Source organism: Notechis scutatus, chromosome 1 (assembly GCF_049901735.1).
Source record: "Notechis scutatus isolate UNSWTSFEM ecotype Mainland chromosome 1, rNotScu1.2, whole genome shotgun sequence".
NCBI lineage: Eukaryota > Metazoa > Chordata > Lepidosauria > Squamata > Elapidae > Notechis > Notechis scutatus.
Window position 1 is genome coordinate 60648598 of NC_142009.1, and position 27811 is coordinate 60676408.

Here is a 27811-nt window from a genome sequence, read left to right on the forward strand (position 1 = left end):
TGACTCACAGACTAACACAATACACAAGCCTGATGATGGCAGATGAGATTCTGCTGAAACATTGCTCCAACTTTAAAAGCACAACTATAATGACGTGGAAAAATACACGAACAAAGCTGAATACCAGCTTTGTGTGTGTATGTATGTATGTATATATGTGTGTGTGTGTGTGTGTGTGTGTGTATATATATATATATATATATATATATATATATATATATATATATATATATATATATATATTTGTTTTCTTAAGTTTTATGGGTACTTACATGTATGGTGTTCGGCTTGGTTCGGGTATTTTCCCACGTCATTGTAGTTCTTTAAAAGTTGTAGCAACGTTTCAGCAGAATCTCATCTGCCATCATCAGGCTTCTGTATTGTGTCCGTCTGTGAGTCAGACTTTACAGTAGTTTCAGATTTGAATTTGGGGCAGCCTATTGCTGTGCCAGAATGGTTTTTTCTTCATCCTGATTGGTTGGGAGTCTTGGTCTGTGTTTATTGGTCTCGGAGTTTGCTGTGTTCTGCTTGATTGGTGTCTCTAATATCTTCTGTCTGTTTTTTGGCTCTTTTTGTATCTTGATTGGCTGGCAGCATTGTGTTGCTTTAATGGAGGCCTTTAGTGCAGCTTGGCTTCGGTAAATGGACGGCTATCATTAGTTAGGAAGCTGGGTTTCATCTGGGTGCCTGGTTGGGGTGTGTTTGAGCTGGAGGTATCAGGGGATCTGTTTGTGCCCAGGTGTTTGCCTGGCTTGTGGTGTGGAGATTTTTTGTTTGTGAGTGCAGGCTTCCAAATGATTGACAGCCTGGTGGAATCATCTCTTCTGTTCATGCTTTCTGGTCTTTTTCAATCTCTATGGCTTCTCTGATGATTCTGTGATTAGGGTTTTCTATAGTGGCCAGGGTTTTGGTGCCATTGAAGTTGATGCTATGACCTGTGGCTTCCATGTGTTGGACTAGTGAGGAAGTGTGTTCCAGCTTTTTGACTGCATTTTTGTGTTCATCCAGGCGGGTGCTTATTCTTCTATTGGTCTGTCCAATGTATGTGGCCGGGCATGATGCACAGGGGACTTCGTATATGCCTTGGTTTTCCAGGTCAATTTTATCTTTGGGGTTGCTAAGGATGGCTGCTATTTTTCTGTCTGTTTTGAAGGCAGTCCTGATGTGATGTCTGTGTAGTACCTTACTAATTTTGTCTGTAGTACCTCTTATGTAGGGCAGGACAGCTGTTCCATAGGTCTGTTCATCTTCTGGGTCTCTATTATGTTTCAGTGTGTTTTTGTGGATCAAGCTGGTGATTTTGCTTTTGTGGAAGCCGTTGGCTGTCAGTACTTTAGTCAGGGTGCATAGTTCAGTCTTAATGTGTGTCTTGTCTGCCAGGCGTTTGGTTCTGGTAATTAGTGTTTTAGCCACGGAGTTTATCTGTGCTGGGTGGTGGTGGGATTGGGCGTTGAGGTAGCGGTTGGTGTGGGTTTTCTTCTGGTATATGGTGTGTCCTAGTGTGCCATCTGTTTTTTTGTAGATTAGTACATCTAGGAATGGTAGTTGTTTGTTTGTTTCTGTTTCCATGGTGAACTTGATTTTGGGGTGTGCGCTGTTTAGGTGTGTTAGGAAATTGTTTAGGTTTTCTTGTCCATGGGGCCAAATCACGAATGTGTCATCGATGTATCTTAACCATAGTTTGGGTTTGAGGGTGGCATTGGCCAGGGCTCTGGATTCGAATTCTTCCATGAACAGGTTTGCAATGACAGGTGACAGTGGTGATCCCATGGGAGCTCCTTCTATTTGTTTGTATCTTTGTCCTTTGTATATGAATCCATGTGCAGTAGAATCCAGCCTAACTAAATTAAATACAGATGAAGCTGATAAAATAAGACACCAAGTTACCAACATCTTATGCACAAGCAAACCACCAAAAAGCAACTTACAGAAAAATGAAATCAAAGCACTACAAACCCTGAAAAGAGATAGCAGCATAATCATCCTCCCAGCAGACAAAGGGAATGCCACTGTAGTAATGGACAGAAAAGACTACGAAACAAAATTGACAGACCTACTCCAAGACTCCACATACAAACCCATAAACACTGACCCAACCACATATCTGGAAAAATTAACCAAGAAGAAAATTATAACCAGCCACATAAGCAAAGAGATCCAACACATGATCATACCCAGAGAGAAATCTTCCAGATGCCCCAAACTATACGGCCTCCCAAAAATACACAAAGAAGGCATACCTCTCAGACCCATAGTCAGCTCCAGAGGAGCACCACTACAAAACCTAGCTAAACACCTAGCAAAAGAGCTACAGCCCCATGCTGAAACAGCAGCTTCTCATGTAAAAACTCATACCACTTCTTGGAAATGATCAAAGATCTACACGTGGAGCAAGAAGATCTGCTTGTAAGTTTTGGCGTGGTTTCACTATTCACTCAAGTCCCGATAAAAGAGACCCTTGAAATCATCAAAAATAAATACCAACCAGCTAAACACCTCATGGAACTAACAGAACACTGCTTAACCAACACATATTTCATATACAAAGGACAAAGATACAAACAAATAGAAGGAGCTCCCATGGGATCACCACTGTCACCTGTCATTGCAAACCTGTTCATGGAAGAATTCGAATCCAGAGCCCTGGCCAATGCCACCCTCAAACCCAAACTATGGTTAAGATACATCGATGACACATTCGTGATTTGGCCCCATGGACAAGAAAACCTAAACAATTTCCTAACACACCTAAACAGCGCACACCCCAAAATCAAGTTCACCATGGAAACGGAAACAAACAAACAACTACCATTCCTAGATGTACTAATCTACAAAAAAACAGATGGCACACTAGGACACACCATATACCAGAAGAAAACCCACACCAACCGCTACCTCAACGCCCAATCCCACCACCACCCAGCACAGATAAACTCCGTGGCTAAAACACTAATTACCAGAACCAAACGCCTGGCAGACAAGACACACATTAAGACTGAACTATGCACCCTGACTAAAGTACTGACAGCCAACGGCTTCCACAAAAGCAAAATCACCAGCTTGATCCACAAAAACACACTGAAACATAATAGAGACCCAGAAGATGAACAGACCTATGGAACAGCTGTCCTGCCCTACATAAGAGGTACTACAGACAAAATTAGTAAGGTACTACACAGACATCACATCAGGACTGCCTTCAAAACAGACAGAAAAATAGCAGCCATCCTTAGCAACCCCAAAGATAAAATTGACCTGGAAAACCAAGGCATATACGAAGTCCCCTGTGCATCATGCCCGGCCACATACATTGGACAGACCAATAGAAGAATAAGCACCCGCCTGGATGAACACAAAAATGCAGTCAAAAAGCTGGAACACACTTCCTCACTAGTCCAACACATGGAAGCCACAGGTCATAGCATCAACTTCAATGGCACCAAAACCCTGGCCACTATAGAAAACCCTAATCACAGAATCATCAGAGAAGCCATAGAGATTGAAAAAGACCAGAAAGCATGAACAGAAGAGATGATTCCACCAGGCTGTCAATCATTTGGAAGCCTGCACTCACAAACAAAAAATCTCCACACCACAAGCCAGGCAAACACCTGGGCACAAACAGATCCCCCTGATACCTCCAGCTCAAACACACCCCAACCAGGCACCCAGATGAAACCCAGCTTCCTAACTAATGATAGCCGTCCATTTACCCGGCCAAGCTGCACTAAAGGCCTCCATTAAAGCAACACAATGCTGCCAGCCAATCAAGATACAAAAAGAGCCAAAAAACAGACAGAAGATATTAGAGACACCAATCAAGCAGAACACAGCAAACTCCGAGACCAATAAACACAGACCAAGACTCCCAACCAATCAGGATGAAGAAAAAACCATTCTGGCACAGCAATAGGCTGCCCCAAATTTAAATCTGAAACCACTGTAAAAGTCTGACCCACAGACGGACACAATACAGAAGCCTGATGATGGCAGATGAGATTCTGCTGAAACGTTGCTACAACTTTAAAAGAACTACAATGACGTGGGAAAATACCCGAACCAAGCCGAACACCATATATATATATATATATATATATATATATATATATATATATATATATATATATATATATATATATAAAACTATAATTAAACTTCTTAAGAATATATATATATATATATATATATATATATATATATATATATATATATATATATATATATATATATTCTTAGTTTTGGTAGTATTATTATTCAGCGGATTTTCCCGTCATTGTTGTGCTTTTAAACTTGTAGCAACGTTTCAGCAGAATCTATCTGCCATCATCAGGCTTCTGTTCAGACAAACACAATACAGAAGCCTGATGATGGCAGATGAGATTTTGCCGAAACGTTGCTACAACTTTAAAAGCACAACTATAATGACGTGGGAAAATACCCGAACAAAGCTGAATAATATATATATATACATACATACACACACACACACACACACACACACACACACACACACACACAGAGAGAGTATATTGAATATATATATATATTCAATTGAAGCAGTGTTATTCGATAAAGTTGGTGAAACTAATTTTGGTTATTTATGTGACTTCTGAAAGAATGACCTAAAATTATATATTCTGGTACATTAAAGGAAGGTTACTTAAAACAGCGTGAAATTATTTTTCTAAAAGTAATTTATTTCCTTAAAATAAAGTTAATACAAACAGAAACATGTTTCATTTACACTGGACATTTGACAAAATGCTTAATAAAGGTCATTAAAATCACCTTGCTGCTGGCAATATAATTCATGAGTACTTCATATGGTTTGGTTTTGGTCCTAAATTTTGGGGCTGATTTTAATGGAATTGTTACAAATGCTGCTTGTTAAATAAACTTTTTCTTTTCTTTTCTTTTCTTTTCTTTTCTTTTCTTTTCTTTTCTTTTCTTTTCTTTCTTTCTTTCTTTCTTTCTTTCTTTCTTTCTTTCTTTCTTTCTTTCTTTCTTTCTTTCTTTCTTTCTTTCTCTCTCTCTCTCTCTCTCTCTCTCTCTCTCTCTCTCTCTCTCTTTCTTTCTTTCTTTCTTTCTTTCTTTCTTTCTTTCTTTCTTTCTTTCTTTCTTTCTTTCTTTCATTCCCCAGTATTTGGAATATGCTAAGGTGACAAGAACACTGGAGAAATTTCAGGCATGACAAATGGGTTGGTTAAATAGAACTATGCAATACCACAAGAAAAAAATCTGTACCAGATTTGCACCAATTAAGAACTTCTCAAGAGAATTATGTTGTGGAATGTCCATTTTCCTAAAGATATTGCACAGCTTGACATGTCAACCAAATTAAAAGCCTTTCTATAACCCACTAAGCACATATTGATTTATTTTTGTATATCCTTTGGCTATCTTAATTATTCTGTGTTTATTACCAACCATGTTTCTTGGTCTTCTGACTTTTCCTAAGCCCACTTGAACATCTGGTATCTCTCAAATATAGGGCTCTAATCCACATTGGAAAATCCTATGTGTTAGTTTGATAATATGTGAAACTGAGGAGTTCACATTCTGTGAGATGTGTAAGTATGATTTATGAATAAATAAAATAAAATAAAATACTGCATGATAATATGCACATTTTATTAAATTTCCTTTCGTTGGTATTGATTTGCAGACAAACCTCTTCCACTCTATTGACTATTAAGTTATTCTCCAGATGTACTAGCATAATTTGGATTTTACTGATTCTTCTTCTGTTGTGTGCCATATTTCTATAGCTATTTGATCAACACAATATCTCTGTAAGTCAGTGGATTCTGCTTTTCCTTCTTTCGGAAAATAGGGACATGTATGCTCATCAATCTGAATATAATAGGTAGATAGATGAAACAATGTATCATGTGGTGGACATGGTGCAAAGATGGTAGAAAAAATATTTTATTATTATTTATTAAATCTGTATGTGTTCTGACTTCCAATGATTCTGAGTTCTTGCAAATCATTTGCAAGAACAGGAAAGTTTAGTAAATAGTACAGGTGTAAACTTTAGCTTCTTTATTTCTTTTTTTTTTTTAAACAAGTTTTATTGATTTTCAAAACACACAAGTCATCATTTTCCATTACATGTTTAAACCTTTTTCCATTATAAATTTAACAAGTCAGGTAAACTATAATTCTATTTTAAACCATTTCCATATAAACATACAAAAACCTCTTATCCAATTTCCCTTTATTTCTCTTCACTCTTATTCAATTTTATTATTATTATTTCATCTACTTCTTTCTGACTTAGTTACCATTATTCTCATTCTATATTTCTACAAGGTTTTATTAATTTCCCCCCCAAAAAAACAACATAATCACACAACACACAAAACATATAAAAGATCTTTTTGGAAAGTAACTTGGACCCAGGTATCTCTCTTTTCATGGACTTAATTATATTCAGGCTCATCTTACATATCATTACTTATTTTATTTACCATTCTAAGTCTTCTATATTAACTTCTCCACATATTTCACTCTTCTTGATTCTATCTTAATTAATCATCTTAATTTGAGTCATTATATTTATATCTTTTGTCCATTCTCTATTATACCTTTGTCTCATTCCTTTTAAAAAGAAAGAAATTTCTCCTGAAATCACTAATCAGAGTATGATGCCTTTCTATCTCCCCACTAAATTAATCAAATTAATCTTTAAAATACCCAATCCGATTTTGCTTGGTACATTCTAACTGAATAATACATCTAAAACAATTAAATACCTAGTTAAGCAATAGATTTAAATATTAAAAACAAAATACTATAATGAAAGTTTTATAATAACATCAATACCATAATCTTAATAAACTCTTTAATTAAAGTTTAATATTCTAAATCTCCCCTCATATTATATTTTCAAACCAATCATTATTAACATTCCAACATTTTAATCTCTTATCAACTCTCAAACCATTTAAATTTTCTATTTCTGATACAATACTACAATGTCATCATATGTACCTTGCAAAATCTCTTTGAAGAAATCATACTTATCCTTTATCCCTAAAAAAAATTTCTTTTTTCTCATTTAATTTCAAAACTTTGTAACTTTTCTCCACCTTTTCTCTTTCTTTCTTCCCCCAACAAACCTTTCTAACCCCCTTCTAGCCCCCTTCTTCTAGCCTCTGCCTTACTGGCTTCCCTTCTCTGTCGCATTCCTCTTCCCTTTTGTTTACCATCCTTATATTGATTTTGCACCTTTTTTTCCCCTTTCTTAAATGTTTTTTTAAATCTTAAGTCCTTTATTTCTCTTCTTTTTCCTCTTCCTTCCCTCTTGGTCGAGTTCTGAGATTTATTAAAGATGGCTTCCTTTCTTTGTTCTTCTTCTGCTGTCTTCATCTGTTGTAATGTTTGTTGATAATTAATAAGCGCCATTTCTAAAAAAAGAAGCTGGCAGCCGGGTAAGAATGCGCAGGAGGAAGTGGAGAAAGTGCTTGAGAGGAGAAAGTTTTTCTTGGTTCCTAGGACTCTAAGACATATTTAACAAAATTCCTGAAAAGTATGACTTTCTGAATGATACCTTCGAGAAGAGGAAAAAAGCGGCAGTTTAATGGTGCTGAAAGGATAGCTTACCCTCTTTTTTTACGGAATAAAAAGTGAACATTAAGAAACCTATTTTTTTTAGGTGAAAACTGGCTCTAAGCGGTGAGTGGGAAAAGAGAGGACTTAAAAAAAAATATTTGTATGCTAAGACTTTGTTGGAGGAGATGCCTTAAGGATTGAAAGACTAAAATATATTGTAATAAGACTTTAAGAAACAGATTTGGACTTTCCTTTTCTTTAATTGATACTACCTCAGGAGGAGAGAGTGGGAACTCTGTCTTGGTTTGGACTGACTGAGAACTTTGGGATTGTCTTATTTTTCTTTTGGAATATTTTGGCTGTTGTAAGAGAAAAGAAAAGAAAAGATTTATAATGGCTTCTTCTATCGAGGAACTGAGAAAAGACTATGAGCAAGCAAAACAAAATGGTAAAGCTGGTTTAGCTTCTTTATTTCTTATTTCATGTTCCTTATTTCATATTTTCCCTTGCACCTTGTATAACACTGCTTATCCGGAAAGTATGACAGGTACACATGTAATATATAGAAATTTGGACAGGCTACAACTGTGATGGCGAACCTATGGCACATGTGCCACAGGTGGCATGCAGAGCCATTTGTGTGGGCACTCGAGCCCCAGCCAAACTTACCTCACTGAGCATACGCACATCTCCCACCTGATTTTGGGCCCATTTGAGGCCTTTTTTGGCCTCCCAGTGGCTCAAGGGAAGCTTCTGCAGCCTTTGGAGGCAAAAAACAGGCCCATTACATCATTTCCTGTATTTCTGGAAATACTGGAAGTGATGAAACAAGCCCATTTTTCGGCCTCCAAGGGCTGCAGAGGCTTCCCTCAAGCCTCTGGGAGGCCAAATAAGGCCTCAAATGGGCCAAAAATCAGCTGGGAGACACGCACATGCCCAGTGCAGGTAAGGAGGTGGCAGGGGGATTGCGTGCACATACACAGGGGGTGGGGGGACCCGGGTGCATTGCCTTCTGGGTGCTGGCACGTGAGCTCACAAGCGCAATTTTCAGCACAGGAGCCCAAAAAGGTTAGCCACTACTGGGCTACAAGATAGTTCCTTCGGCACTCTAGAATGCAGTTGATCTGGCCTCAGTTTATTTAAATATTATGATTGCACATTTTTCTCATAATAGTTCTTGCTTGTTATAATAAATTGACATTATTATTCACATATAATTTTTAAAAAATTAAAACTCTGCATCGTATTTGTATGTTAACAAGTTAATTCAGTTGAAATTCTTTTATGTTTTCCTTCCCTGACATTCAGTTACGTATACCATTTTTTCCTTTCTTTATTGGAATACTTTCTATACTTACCCTTTTATCCAGTGAAAAGATTTCTTCTTTATTATTATTATTTGAATTTTAAAATATATTTTTCAAAATGTTTAGATTCTCCAGTCTGGTTCTATCATCCTCTCTTGCCTACTAGACTACCTGAAAACTTCATTTTCATTCTGTGTCCTTCAGTTTGAGTAATCAGCATTTGTTGACACTTTGTAATCTTCTCAGATGTGCAATCCCATCAATGACCATTTAATCAGGAAGGTACTTGGATTCACTTCACTGGATGATTTAGCCCTAATAGCTTCATGAAAGCTCACAAACATAAGGCAGTCTGGACTCTTCTTAAGACAGTTCATAACAACCAAGTGTTTTTAACTTCAATTCAACTTTCCTTGCAGTTGTGTTCTCAAAGATATTCTCACAGGACTCCAAGAGATTTATTTTAGGAATAAACAGGGAAGAATTAAGGAGAAGAAAGAAGAAAGATAGTGCAATTGTTAGTGTCTACCAGAAGCACATGGGTGAGATTTATTTTTTAAAAATGCTTAGAATTGGGTTCATGTTTTGCTTTGCTTTTCAGCTTTTAAATTTGTTGGGGTTGCTAGTACTGACTTTACAGAAAAACACCTTGCTTGGAACTTCCTATATACAACAGTGATCCCTTGGTTTTTAGTTAGAACTCAAATAATAAGAACATTTATTGAATGTATAGACCATAACAATATCACAACACTTACATTAGGAATATAACTCTATTTTATTGACATAATATAATTCTGACCCACTGGTATAATAATTACCAGATAAAATTGCTTGCTTCCATTTATCAGTGACATCAATAAATTTTGTGTGTTTCTTCCTCCTACATTTTAAGATGAAAATTTTATTTGTTTTTGGGGGCAATTGCATTAAACCTATATCAGGAGGTATGCCCCTGTTTTATAAATTTTCCTCTTCAGAGTGAGAAATTACATCATTGATTAGCAATAGTGTTATTGATGAGCAATACTCTTTGTAGCAAATTTCAAAGGAAGAGCATCAGGAGAAAAAAAAAGGCTGGGATTTGTCCTCCCCACCCAGACTAGATGGTCAAATAGTCTGATCTGGGATAAAAAACTGAGGTTAAATCCCCGTGCTTGATGGATTAATGGCTGCTCTCAACAGCACTTCCTGTTTCTCTTTTTTCCCCTTCCTCTGTTTGATCCTCTTCACCCTTAGAAAGAAGGTGAAGAAAGCAAAGTTGTGCAAACAATCCCACTACTTTACAACTAATCTCCCCCTCAGCAACACCTACATCAATCATCAAGACAAGTGGAATTGTGTTGCTGACACTTCTCAAATCAGGGCCTTTTCAGTGCTAATAGATTTTGGCCATTATTTTTTTTTCCAGCTAGAGAAGCCTTTACACAACCACATGCATCCATGGATCTTAACAGGTAAGACTATCCTAAAATGCATCTTTAGTGCTTTAGATTGAATTTCAGCCTAAGTGTCCATTTTAAACTGGGAAAGCTGAACCCATATCTAGGCTGCCTTTATTCTCCCAGGATTTCTGAACACTTTATAGAGCTGTTTAAAATATCATTCTCAGTCATGCATTAATAAAATATTTCATGGCAGGGAGGAGATACAGTAAAAAAGAGAGATTCTCTTTATTATTTCAGAGGCTGAATGTTGAAATACCATTCAACATAAATACAGAATAAACTTTACTCAACACAAATTGGCCTAGTTACAAAAGGCAGAAGTCTTTGGCTCTGACCATTTAAAATTAAAAAAAAAATCCTTGTTAATAAAACAGAGAATCAGAGAATGCAAAGAACGGAAGAGACTTTGGAAATAATTCATCCAACTTCTTGCCCAGGAAGAAATTCAAGTCAATAATAACCAGGACAAATGTTCACCTAACTTTTATTTAACTGCCTCAGGCAAAGGAGAACCTACTGGTCTTACAGCATTTTGTGTATTACAAAATAGCTCCTAATGTTAGGATATTCCTTCTGGTGGACACTCAGAATCCTTTTCCTTGTTACTTAAATCCAGTGGTTCTTGTCCTAGGAACAATTCTGGAACAATTCTGAAGAGTTTCCATTGATATTCCTTTCCTATTTGTAGACAATTATTGTGTCTTCCTGCTATCTTCTCTTCTTCAAATGCCTCTCCAACCACACTTCAGCACTTATTTTTCCTTCCAGTTCCATATCATCTTGGTTACTATCAGTGGTGGGATTCAATTTTTTTTTTTACAACCGGATCTGTAGGCGTGGCTTGGAGGGCGTGGCAGGGGAAGGATAGTGTAAAATCTCCAGTCAGAGGTGGTATTTGCCGGTTTTCTGAACTACTCAAAATTTCTGTTACCGGTTCTCCAGAACTGGTCAGAATCTGCTGAATACCACCTCTGGTTACTATCCTCTTCATATGTCCCACCTTGCCACTTTCTTTCAAAAACACTTTGGCCAAAATTGGATGAAACATTCTATTCTATTCTATTCTAGAGTGGGCCTGAAAACAAAACAAAACAAAACAAATAGATGCCTAAAAGATTGGGTGATACTGCTTCTCTCAGTACACTAAAGCTTTAGGTAACTGTACTCAGAATTGCAAAGGAGACACAGAGCTCTAACAAAACCTTGCAAAGCACATCTATAGCCTTATGGGTCTCTGCTTCTCTCTCAAGCCTCTAAAGCAGGGGTGTCAATACCCAAGGCATCACATTATCATCATGAGCTGTATCATGACTTTTTCCCCTTCGCTAAACTGGGGAGTGGACATGGCCAGCGCATGATGCATCTGACCCATGGGCCACAAGTTTGACATCCCTGCCCTTAAGCATATGGATAGAGGAAGCAAAAAAAAAAAAAAAAAAGCAGAGAAAAATCAAGTTATTTATTTATTATTTATTTATTATTTATTTATTTATTTATTTATTCAGACGAATTTTTAAGAGAGTATGCCAAACCAGAAGTTCAGATCATCCACATTGTTAAATGTAGTTGCAAAAATCCAAACATTCATTAGATGGGAAGAGTTTTCTATTTGCTGTCAATTAGTGATTATATAGAACTTTGCATCCTTAATTGGCTAGATTGGAAAGATTTGATGTGTTTACAATCTATAAACTATCTTCCCAAAGGCTTCTTTATCATACTTTGATACTTTATACTATCTCATCTTTATATACATGTTCTATCTCATTTTGCGAATAAGTTTGTAGGAAGCAACTAGATGTATCATTATTGCATAATAAATACTTCTATTTCTTCTTTATGTTTGTTTAAGGATGCATACACATCACAAGAAGAAATGAATAATATTGATATAGTAATAATGCCTGTAATTAACCAGATATCAAAAGAGAAGAAAATGAAACATGTTCTAAAATTGTAAAAAAGAAAAACAAATAAAAGTAGTGAAATTTTCATTTTCATGAGATATTTAAACAGCATAATAACTGAAGGAACTAAAGCAGGGTTTCCCTAGTCATTATTAAAGAGGAGAAAATTCTAAGATATCCTTATCATTCTATACAATGGAGACATTTTTCATCAAATCACTGACCAAAGGCAGAGAGAGCTCTCTTACTTATACTGAATGGAATCTAGCCATGTGAAACCTTAGACAAATCCAATCATTAGCTTGAGAGCTCCTGGGAACACACTTCCTTAGAAACTAAGCTGGAGTTTTGACAGTCTCGTCTTTCCTTCTACTGCAAAAACTACCTCTGACTAGGACCAAATAGAGATAGTGTCACCTCTGTTCCTCATAACAATCTCTCAATCTGTTTTTAAGAAGACTTGTAGCATCTTATAGCATGCTGACTATCATAACTCTCCTAAAGACAAATGGTTCACCTCCACCAAAACAGATTTTAGGAAGATGGAAGAATGCAAACCTGAAAAATGGGGAGGGGTTCAAAAATATTGACTTTGCAACAGTGCAATAAAACCCTTACCTCTTCTTTTAAAGTGTATCAACCAGGGCTCCAAACATAGCAAGCCTGCCATCCATGGCTATTAAATTTGGATGATCACTAATTAGCAACAAAGAGTTAGAGAAGTGCATTATGAGAGCACAAAATGTAAAAGATGCTTGTGTTATAGAAAGATGCTTGTGTTATAGAAAAATGCCATTGTGTTATAGAAAACTGTCTTAGACCAGCTATGGTTTGATGGGAAGAAAGCCTGAAAAGATCTTGCCTTTCAGACTTGACCATCTACCTTTCTTTTCCTTCTTCCCCTTCTTCTCCTCAGCTGCTACCAATTCTAGTTATCTGAGCTGGATGCTTCTCTTATCATTTGGGCTTAATGTTTTATTATCATTGTTCTTATCTATGCTGTGCACCACTTAGAATCAAGAATACGTAAAGGGCCATAGAAGCATCAATCAATCGTCTCAGCATGGGATGTTCTTCCAGCCTGCTCAACACCAAATTTTCCCAACTGCTTTTCTTCCTTTCCTTTAAGCATGAATTTTCAGGACTAATCTCCAACACCAAAAGTTCAACCAGACTTCCCATCCAATGCACAAATGACCAGAATCAAATTATCATGTTTTAGGCATATTATGTGAAGACTTAAGGTTTTTTTTAGCAATCCATACTGTTGGGAAAGGAAATAGGAGAATGATCAGCAGCAAGGGGGATAGACTCAATTGCAATGCCAATGGGTGTTCTGTTGGAAGTCCGGAAAGGCCAGGTTGAAGATAAATCATTCTGAGAAGATCCTAAGAATTGCCATAAACTTGATGGCATATACTGTACAGCATCCCATAACCACTTTGTTATATTTCCAATAAGATGCACTAAACCGTTGTTTGCAAGTACAGTAAGCGTGATTAATGGGCTGCAGTACTTCCTGACTGACATTAAATACAGATGTAAGATACGCATATGCTATGTATGCATGATTTTGCATAGATGATAGCATATAAATGATCTCCCAGCTTATAGTATGTATTGGTACTGTATTATACAAATGGGTAAAATCCTTAGAGAATCAACCACAAACAGATTCTGTATATGGGAAAAGCATGAACATTCTCTGAGCAATTGTTCCATCTTCCTTCTCAGTTAATATAATTTAGACCCGGGTGAGATAGAGAGGTATTTGTTCAGCTTAGTGAATGATGTGGGAAGTATCATCCCTACTGAATATCAGGCTGTAAGCATATATGCCTAGCAACTTGACACCTGTTGTACAATAAATTCAGACAAGTCTAGATATTAATTGGAGAGAAATGTTATTGCCAGGCTTAGCATCAATTAACACATCTTTATACAGTATGTTGAAAAGTGTATGTGTGGCACCTCAGCCATGATTCAAAATATTATACCAGTTATGCAAATGTGTCCCTTATGGGTATTTAGTATTGGCAGTTCTTTGCCTAAATAGTCTGTGTCTGAATGTCCTGCCAAGAAAGATATGGCTGGGCAAATGCAGAACAGAGAAAGATAGACAGGAACTATAGTTCCTGTCAGAGCTCAACGAATACATTTTGCACACAAAGATCTTGGGTTTAATCCTCAGTATCCCCAGATAGACCAGGGACCAATTTCTATATATCACCTCAGCAGTCGTTGTTCATGTGTATCGACCTGTAGAGAGGAACCACTGAGAAGAATGAATTTGTGTGTCTGTATGACTAAGTTTCCTCACCATGAGAAAGTTTCAACCTAAATTACCAAGACACTTCTTATGTACTTGGCATCATATAAACAAACACATAAAATCATTTTCAAAGCATATTATAACTATCAGAGTCCTATAACATGATAAATCACAATTATTTAAACCTATTCTAATCCATTCTATTAAATTATTCAAGAGAACCAGGTTTTTTTTTAATGATTAAAGGCACCAGGCTACAATTTAAACACTACAGAGTGTGAGTTCTAGTTCTTGTTCTGCCTTAGGCACAAAGTCAGCTAGTTGACCTTGGGCCAGTCATTCTCTCCTTGCTCTAGGAAGAAGGCAATAGCAAGTTTTTTATTTGCCAAAGAAACTGCGGGGACTTATTCATGTAATCAAGGTTACGATGGAGGAACACACACATCCAAACACACACAAAACACACACACACATATGGGAGTGAGCATGGTATATACATGTTTGGGGAAAGGAGCCTGGGCTATTTTAGGAAGCACACTAATAAATTAATTGTTGGGTTACACTTGGATATTGCAACCCAGTTTTTGAGACAGGAGAAACAGTCCAACTCAACTATCCTTGATTGTATGAGTAAAGTGTAAGGCTACATTGGCACAGAAGAAGACTCCCTATCTATTATGAAAATACCAACTTATTTGAATTATTCTTTTCAAAACTTCATTGACTGACTTAAATTCTGTGTGTAGGTGTGTAATTTCTAAACAGATTTGTTCACAGAACACTCTCAAGCATCTGGGGGAAAATGTAGCATTAAGGAACAAGGATTTTTTTAAAAAATGCCAGGTTTTGAACATAGTGAGCTACACTATTGTTTAAGGGCACTCTCCTACTAAAAAGATGAGTGGCTTTTGAAGTTAATATGTTTAGCAGGCAGGGATGGAGGACAACAGCTGTATAGCCTGTAGGCTTCTGTGCTTGATTGCAAGCTTTCCTAAGGCTTTTAAATGAAAAGTGCAATAAGATGTTGTTAGCCAAACTGGGGCCCATTGCCTCATTAGCAAATGCATAATAAGCCTTAGCATGGATCTGGGACAATCAGCCAAGATGAAATGACCAGAAGCAGAACTTTCAGAGAGCACCACAGCAAAGAGACCATCACAAGAAGACCAGTCCTTCCCCATCCCTGTCTTGCACTTTATAGCCTTAAATATTATATCCTTAGGAGATGTTGGTGTTATCTCTGTACAAAATGTATTTTTTTTTTTTTTAGTATTTATTTGATTTGTCAATCGCTTACAAGATACAGGAATAAGAATATAGTTTTGAATACATGAGATAGATACTTATAAGAAAAATAAAAAACAATAGGACAGAGACGGTAGACATGTTTGGTGCGCTTATGCACGCACCCCTACAGGCCTCTTAAGAAGGGGGTGAGGTCAATAGTAGACAGTCTCTATTGCTTTGCCCTGATTGAGTTGTGTAGTCCATATGTTTTTACAGTGTAAGAGTTGCAGATTACAGGATAGTTTTTTCTGAAACCAAATTCTTTATTAGAGAGTAGGTTGTTTGTCTCTAAGTGGAGGATAATGGATTGGTTAATAATTGATTCCATGACTTTACAGGTGACGCAGCATAAGGAGATTGGTCTGTAAATTTCAACTAGGCTGGGGTCTTCCTTTTTGAAGATGGGAATGACCGTGGCTTGTGACCATAGTTTTGGCAAGGAGCTGGACCTGAAAGATTTTTCAAAGATTATGCTTTGAGGTTCAGCTATGGCAGTGGATAGCTTTTTTAAGAAGTAGGCACATATTCCATCCGGTCCAATAGATAGGGATGGTTTTAGATTGTGCAGTACTTTTTCAACAATGTCTTCTGTAAAATCAATATGTATTAGATCATTGTAGTTGTCTGTGGTTTGACTAGGAAGTACTGGGCTTGATCCATTGCTGTTTACAAATACTGAGCCAAAGAATGTGTTAAAGAGGTTTACTTTTATGGTGTCATCGTTGCAATCTTTGCCATTAGGTCCTTTTAGGGGTGGGATGGTCCTTGAATCTTTTAGTTTGTTATTTACAAAATTGTAGAAAGCACGGGTGGAATTTGTGTGTAGAAGGTTTTCCTCTTGTTTAATGTGATAATTAGTGCATTCAGTTTTTATCTGGTGGCATAGATTTTTGTGCTTATTACTTCTGCTAACAAACGCGTAACTCCCCTTCCTGTTTCCTTCCCTCCATGTCTTTGCAGTTTTTTTCTTCATCAATCCTCCTTTCTTCTAACATGCATTAACAAATATATATGAGGGATTGTCATATCTATCACATTTGGTTACATCCACTTTTTATTTTTCTTTAAATTTGGGTTTTTTATTCAGCTTACAGTTACATGTTCATAATTTCTCATGTGAAGTCTTATAAATTCCTCTCACTATCTATTTCTGCTACACTTTTCTATAATATATGCAAATTATTACATTTTTGTTGACTGCTTTTTAAAAAATTGTTTCACCAAGTCGAAAAATGACACATTTCAGCATACAAATGCATTATTATTCAAATATATATGTGTAAAGTAGAAGTTTGGTAAAATATAAACAGATATCTTCATGCTAATGCTGGTCGTATCCTTCAGAATATGCAGATGACATACTTGATGCATATTGAGATAAACATTGAATTCACTGTGATGAATGATACTGCATCTTGTGATGCAGTGAGAAATTCTTTTGAGCTCACAGACCAGAGTGAAATAGACTCTGCTCACTGTCGCATAAGCTCTGTCAGCCATGGGCTAGATCCCTCTTCTCATGGTCATTTCAGATTGGGCAAGCAAAGTATGAGCAATTAGGTATGAGCAATTAGGAGGGTAAGTTGTTGTCTGCCTTGAAGGAGATGTAGTATGATCTTTCTTGAAGAAAACTTCTCTCAGTTGAGCTATAGTGGTATTTTTTATGTTGTTGCTAACTTTCTATTTTTGAGGAAAGATTGTTAATGAGGTGGTGGGAACCAATATCAGACAATCCCTAGAGGAAATGGAGCACCTAGAATCCTTCTAGTCCAGATCCAGATATGCATAGGCACCAGGGATCTAGTGATGGTCTTTGTTGGTATATCAGAAATGATAGGAATATTACTGTCTCTATTTGTCTCCTTAAGCCACTAGGCGCCGTTCAGTATCATCAACCATAGCACCCTTTGAATCACCTGCAAGGTTTGAGAATTGGGGGGCACTGCTTTGTCTGAAGGCAGTTCAAGACAATAGTCATAGGGAAAGAGTACCTTTCGCTGTTCCATTGGAGTATCTTAGAGCTCCTCCTCTTTCCATATTATATAGCACCTATGTGAAAGCATCGAGAGATATCATCTGTTAGTTTGGGGAAGAGGTGTCAGTAACAAGTACATCAAACCCAATTGTGCATCACACTACACATACCAAGCCTTAATAGCTGGATATGATGAAATAAGTTCATTTGGTGTCCTTCAACAAATATCTGGATGTCCCCCATAAACTTCAGTCCAGATAGATGTTCTTGATGGATTTGCATTCCTCCCAAAAGAGGTGACTTGGGGATCTCCAGGAGTCAAGGCACTTGTTTAATCCGTAATTGGAAGTCATGGCTGGGGACTAGGGGGACTTTACACAGCTTGGTCTAGTGCATGGGTACTAAACTTGTGGCTTCACATTGCCATCACATGATGTATGTGACATTTTCCCCCTTTGTGGAGCTGGAGAGGATGTGGCCTACATGTGATGCATCTTGCCATGGGCCGCTAGTTTGATACCCCTGGACTAGTGTATCAATTACAAACCTACAGCTGGATGGCTCTAATGTGCTCTACATGACCAATGACAATATGGTGGTGTAGCTGATACAGCTTGTGATGATCCAGCTGCAGATGGAACAACCCTAGAAATGTAAGGTTGCTGCATTGTACTTGGTTTCTTGACCAATTGAAATAGTGATTATCACCAGAATATGCCAAGCACTCTCTTGCCTAAAGGGAATCCACCTATGCAACCTGAACATCTAACAAGAAGTGGCTAAATTGTGAGATTCTTTGGGAATACAGTATATGAGGCAGTAGTGGGTTTCCATGGCTGGTCAAACAATTTGGTACATGCTTTGGATTTGTTTGATCTCTTCTATCCTTATGTCCCATAAGTTATTTAAAACTATTTTGTTTCTTTGGGCTTTTAATTCTGTTTAATTCTGGGTGGCCACTATAATTGAATTAATTTGTGCAATTCTTTTTGTATTTTTATTGTCTCAGTACTGTTATTTATTGCTTCAGATTGCAAATGGCCTAGAGTTTTTGTTTGTTTGTTTGTTTTTTATTAGTCAAGTTGGCAAACATTAAATAAAGAAATAAGTACCTATCATAGTGGATGGGATGCACAGTTCAATGTTTCCATAGCAACTACATATTTTCAGAATAGCACTTTGTTTACAATGTTGTATTTATGGACTAATTCAACAAAATCACTTTCAGATATGGAGACAGATGTTATCACATATACAGAAGCGTGAAGACAAAATTAGATTTCCTTAGATTTTTTTTTCTTTTTACAACTTATTTATGGCCCAGCACAAATGACCAATTTGTTTTGAGAAGTTCAAGTTAAATCTAGGGTAGGAATTTTCCCACATCTTAGTTAGAAAGAGAAGAAGCAAATACAAGTTGGCTTCAAAACGAGTAGCTGTTACATATTACTGATTTACTTTCTACTGAGGCCAAAATGACTTTAAAAGGACAAATTTCTTCCTTGATAGGAAATTGTTAACAGGAAGTCACTCATTTGTATTGATGGATTATCAGTTAATAATCAGCTAAAATGTGTTACTGACCAAAATCAATCAGGTTTTTTCAGCATAACACTATAGAAATATAAACTTCTGTATCATTATTATAACAGATGTATCAAATTCAGTTTTGACATAATTTAATAATTTAAACAGCTTGTTAAATATGTAATATGTAATGATGATTTCCACAAACTAGGGTGAGTAACCACCCAGAATTATGCTGTGGTAAGAAGGGCAGTGAATAAATTTAATAAATAGGTAAAATAAATAAATAAAATGGCATGCCACAATTTGGTACCCCACATTATATTTTCTCCATTATCTTTACATTGCCATTGCCCAATTACTGCCTATATTTTTCAGACATACCTTCCATTTTTCCTTCCAATTCCTTTACCTTTTAGAATTAGCCTTAGTCCTAACCAGATTTCTGCACACTTAAAATAGGATAAGCTATGTTACTTATTGAGAAGGATAACATTTACAAATTATTATGCAAAGATTACCAATTTACAATCTTGATTGCAAAGAATTTCTTTTTGACCATTTTTATTCTTATTTTATAAAATACAAAGAAGAAAATAAAAAATTAAGGGAGGGAAAGGAAACATGGGAAAGGGGCTGTGAGATAAGAGGGAAGAGAAAAGAAAGAAAAGGGAGCATTGACTTCCAACTCTTCCTAGCACAGTACAAGATAAACACAGTCCAACCTCAACTTTTTGCTTTTACACATTAATATATAACTAGCCATTTCTATAATACCAAATCTTTCTAATCAACAAAATGAACATTAAAGTTTCATTTTTTTTCTTCACAAGCACAAATTCCACGACAATTTATTTTCTAGTTGGGTTTGGTTACATTTTGAAAGACAACGGAGTAGGGTTTCAGTCAAGTTGGATATTATAAGCCCTGAACTCTAATTCTCAATTTACCTAGTAAGAAACCAAATAATATAAATGAGATCTGTTAATGAATGAGTATCAATAGATAGGACACTAGAATCTGCCTGAAAAGTTGAATGAAGTCACCAAAGTTTATAATTGTCTGATTCCTGAAATGAGTCTATTTAATTCACAATGCTGAGATGCATACAAACTGCCTCATTATAAGAGTTTACATTCTCTTGGTATTAGCCATGATAACAATGGCATGAAGGGAACTGTATTTCCATGCATAATAACAAATAAAATCTTTCTTTAGCTCAGGAAAAAAACACCCAAGATGTATAAAATCATGCAGGAAGGAGTTTAGGAGAAACATAGTGTTTCTCCCTTTTTCAGAGTATTAGGACCTAAGGATCACCTGGTGATGTTGGCTGAAATTAGAAGAGATAGAGGAAAAAAGTATTGCTTCAATCAACACAAGCTTTTGGAATCCATTATCACAGGATGCAGTGATGGCTATAATTTTGTTAGCTTTAAAAGAAAATTCAGTTATTGGTCTTTAAGGCTCAGTATTAATATTAGTTGCTGGGGAACAGTGATGGGAAAGTTTTTGTCTCCATCACTTGTTTGTGATTCGTAGAAATGTGGATTTTCTGAAAAAATTAAATTGGGAAAGTGATCCTAATCAAATGACCATTCTAATAAATATTGATTTTAATAGTCTGCACAAATATTTGTGCTATATTACTCAAAGATTCAGGCTTATTTTGTGATATTTGTGCATTACATTTCCAAAAATTAGAAGCTCTGATACATGAAAAAATATTTTTATTGGAATGTTAGGTAATACTAGGCAATAAGTAGTAACTTAAGTAATTGCAATGTATTGTTAGCTTCTTTATTTTAGAATAATCTTCTGGAAAACATGCATCATACATTTTTGAAACTGCCAAACTTATCTGAATTGGAACATTTTTCATTAAAAGTAGAATAATATTTTGTTTTGCTGGAGTAACCAAGAGTCATCTGGCGTACTATAGTGTATTCTGCTTCTTATTTCAATACATACATACATAGTTACTATGGTAATTAGTAGTTTATTTGAGGTCAAGGAGATAATAGCAAACAACTATGCAAAGTATTTGAAAACTTCTGAAAAGATGTTGCCAAAATGGTAAGTTTTTAACAAAAGCATGCAGAAAAATGGTTAATGAGTCAAAAGCTCTGACAGCCAAATCAGAGATCAAAATTCCATATGCAGAGTCTAAAAATACATCACACAAGAGCCAGAGATCAGTGAGTTGATTCCAACAAAGTTAGTTTTGAGTTAGGGATGCCTCTGAAATCAGGCTGCAACCAGCTGCCTTTAATCAAGAGTTTTACTCTCTTGGTAAGGAACTTCATAGAACATCTTTGCTCTGTTTTCTATTCATGGGGTGGGGGGGGGGTAGGACTAAGTGGCCCTATGTCATTATCACCTGACTATTCCAACTGTGGTTCCTTGGTTGGATCAAACAACTCAGGAAGTTCTTGGCATTGTATCTCCTAAGGCTAATATTCCACAGGTTTTGTTGTAACCGCTTCTTCACTTTCAGAATCAGTATCTGAGTTCTTGACATTGTGAAACAGAAAATGCTGAATTAAGATTAACTTGGCCTGATATAACAAACTTATTTGTACTTGAGAATATCGTTCAGTTGTTTACTTTATCCATCCATTCATAAAGAAAGGACATCCTGTTTTCTTTTCCTCTCTTGACAGGGGGAATCACAAGATACAGATTATATCTAATTGTTTAGTATCATTGTTACCATATCCTGTGATTCTTGGTATGTTTTGGACTGTTCTATTGCTTCTTGGGTTGTGTTTGAGTGCCTTTGGGCAAGCATGTTTTACTAAGCATTTGACCCATATTTATATTTGCTTTTATCTAACTAAACTGTTATAAATTTTCTGGCTTCTAAAGTACTGCTGTTGTGTGTTTGTATGTCAACAGCCTTGAAACAGAATAATCAAGGTCTTGGTATTGTTTATCTTTAATATTTTTTTGTTTATTGAAACATTCAGTTTATAAAAAATGGAAGATTTAGCAGTAGTTCAGCTCTGAACTACTGATTTTTCTCATGCCTCCAAGAAAATAGTTGAAAAATGGGCCTTCAGAGGGTCTTCATGTGTAATTTTATAGGGAATTACTTCCATTTATTCAAATACGAATAATCCTTGTTTAATTTATGCATAGTATGAGATGATCTGAGAAGACATACATTTTTAATAAATTGTTCATCTCCCATTTTATTTTGGACCAGTTATGCTTTTTTTCCCCTGAAATAAAAATAATGCACCCAGGAGTAAGCTAGCTGATTAGCACAATTTCTATATTGGGCAATGCCTAATCTGCATCCAGATACAATGCCTTATACTCGTTATTAATGAGATGAGAATTTTTAAGTAGAAATATCTAAGTCATAGAAGTAAAATTCTAAGTAAAATGAACTAGATTTTATGATATTTATTGAGCCTTTCATATCAGCTTAAGAGACATTTATATACATATATAACATATACATATATTACTTTCCTTTTAACACTGTAATTTAAGTGAAGTTTGCTTCAACATCTCTATCCAGACTCCAAGGCACAAATTCCCCACTACCTTCTGATCTATCCAACAAAATTATTAAGCCTGTAATTATGAATAGACAACCTTTTCACTTACATTAAGCATACAGCAATCATACAGATATTCAGGCTGTGTCACACAGAAACAAGAATAACTTTCAGCAACAAAAACTTAATGGGGTAAATCTTGCATACTGCAGAGAGTCTTTCTCAGAGTTAGCCGTATCGCCTTCAACAAAGTGTAGTCTCTTCTTTCTACTCAGCCATTTTGTAACTGATCTGAATCCTCTGGCTATCCTCCCCGCTGTAGGGACTGGAATGCCAGTTGAGTTGTTTTTATTCTCGAATAGACTTTGTTTCTATCTTCTTTAAAGCTTTTTTTCCTACCCTCTACATTTCTTCACATTGCCTGATTTTAGGCTTGGCCTTTCCCTCTTTTTCTTAGCTTGTTGGTCCTTTGCTTATCCCCTTGCTCCCCCAAGGAGTATCTCTGTGCCTTTTCCATAGTTCCACAGATTTTCATATTTTCCCAGCTTTTCTAAATCTTATGTCGGTTCTGCAAACTGCCTCCCTTATGAAAATTCTTTTTAATGTTTAAAATGTTTATTGATGAGATATAACCAAGAACTAAAAATGTACATTCACTAGTTTATTTCAACACTAAGTGAAATAAAACTATATAAACTATGTAAACAAACAAGAAGAAGAAGCAGGAAAAAAGAATAAAAGGATACAATATAAAGGAATAAGCAAGGTATTTGTAAATGTCACAGAGGTTTTACTTTTCCAATATATCTGTAATTAATTATGAGTAAATAAATATACTATATTGCTTTAAAGATCTAAAATGTTATTAACAATGAATACATATAACTAAACACAAACAAGAGTATAAATATTTTAGTGAAATGATAAAATACAATAAATTGTCTCTAAATTATTAGAGACTGTTCTGATTTTAAAATCCATAGATAATGGCAACTTTTGGATCTGGTTCAGATATATATACTAAACTATAGTCTAGGAATGGTTTCTACATTGAATTAAATCCTGCATCAGATTTTCTTTAAGATACCAAGTTATTCTGGACTTCAAAGCATCCTCCCACAACTTTTAGTAAAAAGCATATCATATCCTTGCAGTAATCATATACAAAGCTAATTCAGTATACTTTGAGGAAATATATGGCTTAGTAAATTGGAATAAAACTACTGCAGATTGAAATGGGAATTAAGCATTTAAAATTTACTTCGTTCTGGTTTGAATCATCCTTGAGAATTGCTGTGGTTTGTGACTTTGCCACCAGATACGGGGAAAAAAAGACCTGAACCTACTACACTTAAAGTTATTTTCACAAAATTAATTATCTATTTTAGGAATCAGAACTGGAAGAATAGCCCAAGAAGTGAAGTAATATACTGGTAATTGATTTTCTTCACCTACTCCAAGTTGTCTATCCAAAGCTTCTTTTCACTTCTTTATTCTCCATCTCTATTTACCTTAGCATCTGAAAGGATCCTATTTCCTTTGATTCTGACTTCTAGTTACAGACCTTTTCAATCAGATTCTTCACTCCCAGGTTAAAGTCCTCAGCTCTCCTGGCAAGCCTTTTAACTGTTCACATCAAACTTTAATCCCTTTATTTGTTTCTCAGCTCTTTTTTTCAGTTTGTTTATCTCTTAATTTGACTGCAACCAGCTGGGTTGTGCATACAAGATGCAATTTATTTCACTCAATGATAGAAAGTGTTGTCATTTATTACTCTTTTTCTTCTTAGAACGGCAAGGTCAATCCACAATATATTACTTTCTGAGAAAGATATTTAGTGTAATTTAACTTTATTTCTCAGTTTAGACATTTTTGGTGGAGACTTTGGATCTGCTACTGCAAGGCCATGGGGTACTATCCACCTGCTTCTGCCTTATGAAAAGTCTGTTCTGCAGAATTCATGGTAATATGATGTGTGATTTCTATTAGTCTCTTTTTCTTTCATGATATTAATAGCTTTTAATTTGATGTGCTGTATGAAGTTTGTTCTGTTGATGGTTCAGGATAGCAATCTTGCTAGCTTGTTTTTTCACTCGTAGAATGCCTTGCTTTGGTGGGTTTAATGTTTTATTAATGCTTCTATTGCTGTTTTACATTGCTTTACATACCTTTGTGTATCATTTGGCAGAGAATGTCTCTAATAAATGTCTTAAACAAATACCAAAACAGAAAGTCGGGCCTTTCCTTTCTCCATTTTTTATCAATGTGACCCACACTTTTGGAAGTGAGCTCAAAAAGCAAAAGTTTGATATAATCCAGCAGAATTATTTTTGTCCTGTTCTAGCAAGAAACTCTAATCATATAAAAAGGAATCAAATTTTCCATTCTATCCATGACTTGTTTAATTAGTAAAGTTTACCCATTTAATCCAACTTAAATCAAATGGACTAGGTTGAAATGGGGTCAACTAATCTATGGTTCAGTGCATGCTGCAAATGCATCCATATAAATAACTGTATCATCCCAACATACTTTATTTTGGCAGGGAACATTTTTCAACTATTTTCTTGGAGGCATGAGAAAAATCAGAATATATTAAAACTGTAGGCTAGATTAAGACTAGACAATGGCAAGGCACTTTCATGCTGCTTGCAACAGAACTGTATGAGTTATTTTCAGAAAGTCAACAGACACTGTGTTCATTTTCTACTCTTACTTTCTCATGGTGTGCTATCTGCAATCCCCTAAAAAAGTATTTTTAAATAATTTATCCTCTCTTTTTCTCTTTTACACACATACATAATCACAGCATAAATATAGACATATTTTAGTAGCCCAGAGAGATGGATAATGCCTGGGCTACTAAACATAAGATGCTATTTTGAGCTTCTTAGGTTCTAAGTACAATTGTAATTGGATCTCCTGATAGAGATGGACAAAGCCCCCTCTCCCCAACACTGACCTCCAGATGTTCATCTATCAGTAGCTATGTCCGGAAAGACCTATAAATTGTTAGCCTGCTTCAATGGGGAACAATGCCACCCCCTTTACAAATAACAGATGCCAGAAGCCATGATGCATAAACAAAAAAAAATCCATCTTGTCAAATTCTGCTTTTAAACTATTCCATCCCATCCAGATCTTCACAACCTATAGATGGCAGATCGACATTTTAACAGCAAGTTCTATGAAACCTGAAGTTGCAAGTACAACTGGTTTCATCAGAATATAAATGATACTTTTTCCCAAACCAATGGATGGTCTCATCCAGATGCTTCAAATAGATGTTGAAAAGCAAGGGATAGAGGATGAAGCCCTATAGTACACAATAAAGTAGAGGCTATGTCACTCATTATCACCAACTGGAACCATCTGTTAGGGATAACATTGTTTACCCTAACTGGTTTGGGTAAAAATAATAAATAACTTATCATGGTTTGTTGGTTAAAGTGTGTGTAACTTTAACTACAAGAATGTAATTATGGGTGTGGTTGTAAAACCACCATAAAAGAAGCAAGTCAATTGCAGCTCTCTCTCTCTGGCTTAATGATCCCTAATTACTGGATGGATTGATGACTGCGTTTTTCCTTACTGGAACGGAGGAGAGAAACGAGTGTTTATTTCTCAACGGAGAGAAGAGAAAATACGGACTGATTTATTGTAAGTGAACTGACATTGGCTATTCAACACGGACTTTGTAAATTGAGTATCCTCGACTGGACTGACTAAAATGATACATGACTAATGGACCGTTTATTTTGACTATGCTATAATTCCTAATGGAATAAACTATATTTTTGATAGCACAAGCGTATCTGCTTTTTACTGCGTGTTAACTAAAATACAAACTTATCTCACACATTTGCCTGTCTGCCTATCTGACTACGCTACACATTCTGTTTAGTTTTTTTTCCTTAACACTCATTGGGGAATTCAGGCTTAATACCATCCACTGAAGAAGAAGCAGAACCACTGAAATACTATGCCATCAATTTCCAATTCCCTATAGGCAAGTGTTAATTGTACTTAATATTTCTGGGAAATTCAATGTGGGAACCAGGAAAGATGATTCCCACATCAAGGATATGACAAAGTAATCTATAAGAATGACCAATATTCTCATGTCAGGGTCTGAATCCTGACTGGAAAGAATCAAGATAATCCATCTTTTCTTGGATACTTGGCCATTGTATTTCAATCACAGCTTCAATAACCTTTTCCCCAAAAGTAAGGTTAGAGATGGAGTGATATGTATCAAATATAAGTAGATCCAGAAAAGATCTTTTAAGGAGGAGGCACATCACAACCTCTTTTAAGCCTATTGGCCCCACCATCCCTCAATGAAGTGTTGATATCTGCAAGATCTAATCTGTCATTGCTTGTACAGAGATGTGACCTGGGAAAAGCTATGCAGAGATTGTTTTACAAGAGCATGCCATGAATTCCTACTGTTTGGCTCCATCCTACATACACACCGACATGCATCCCTGGAGTATAAGTGGGAAGGAAGGGAAAACAATCAGTCTCTCAAGATCCTCTATGAAAAAAATGTAGTTCCTGTCAAACTTATGGAATCAGTTTCCTGGTCTGGCCTACCTCAAATGGCTGACATTATTTCAGATTCTCTAAAGCAGGGGTGTCAAACTCGATTGCATCAAGGACTGCTTCAGGGTTGTGTTTGACTTTGGGGGGTGGGGGTGGCCAGGAGACATGGTCAGTTCAATGTCACTTATGTCAGGGGTATCTGTGGTGGCCTGAGTGCTTTGCCAGTGAAAATGGGCTCCCGAGCTCCATTTTTGATTGTGACGACTTCCTGCAACCCTCTGCCAGTGAAAATGGACCTCAGGAGAACCTCCTGCACAGATCTTGCCAGCTCCATTTTTGCTGGCCGAGGCATTGTGGGGCAGTCCTTTGTTGTTTCCAGGGCAGCCCCATTGGCCAGATCAAAGCTCCCTGCAGGCCAGATCCAGCCCACAGGCCTTGAGTTTGACACCCCTGCTCTAAGGGGTCACAGGGCCAGTG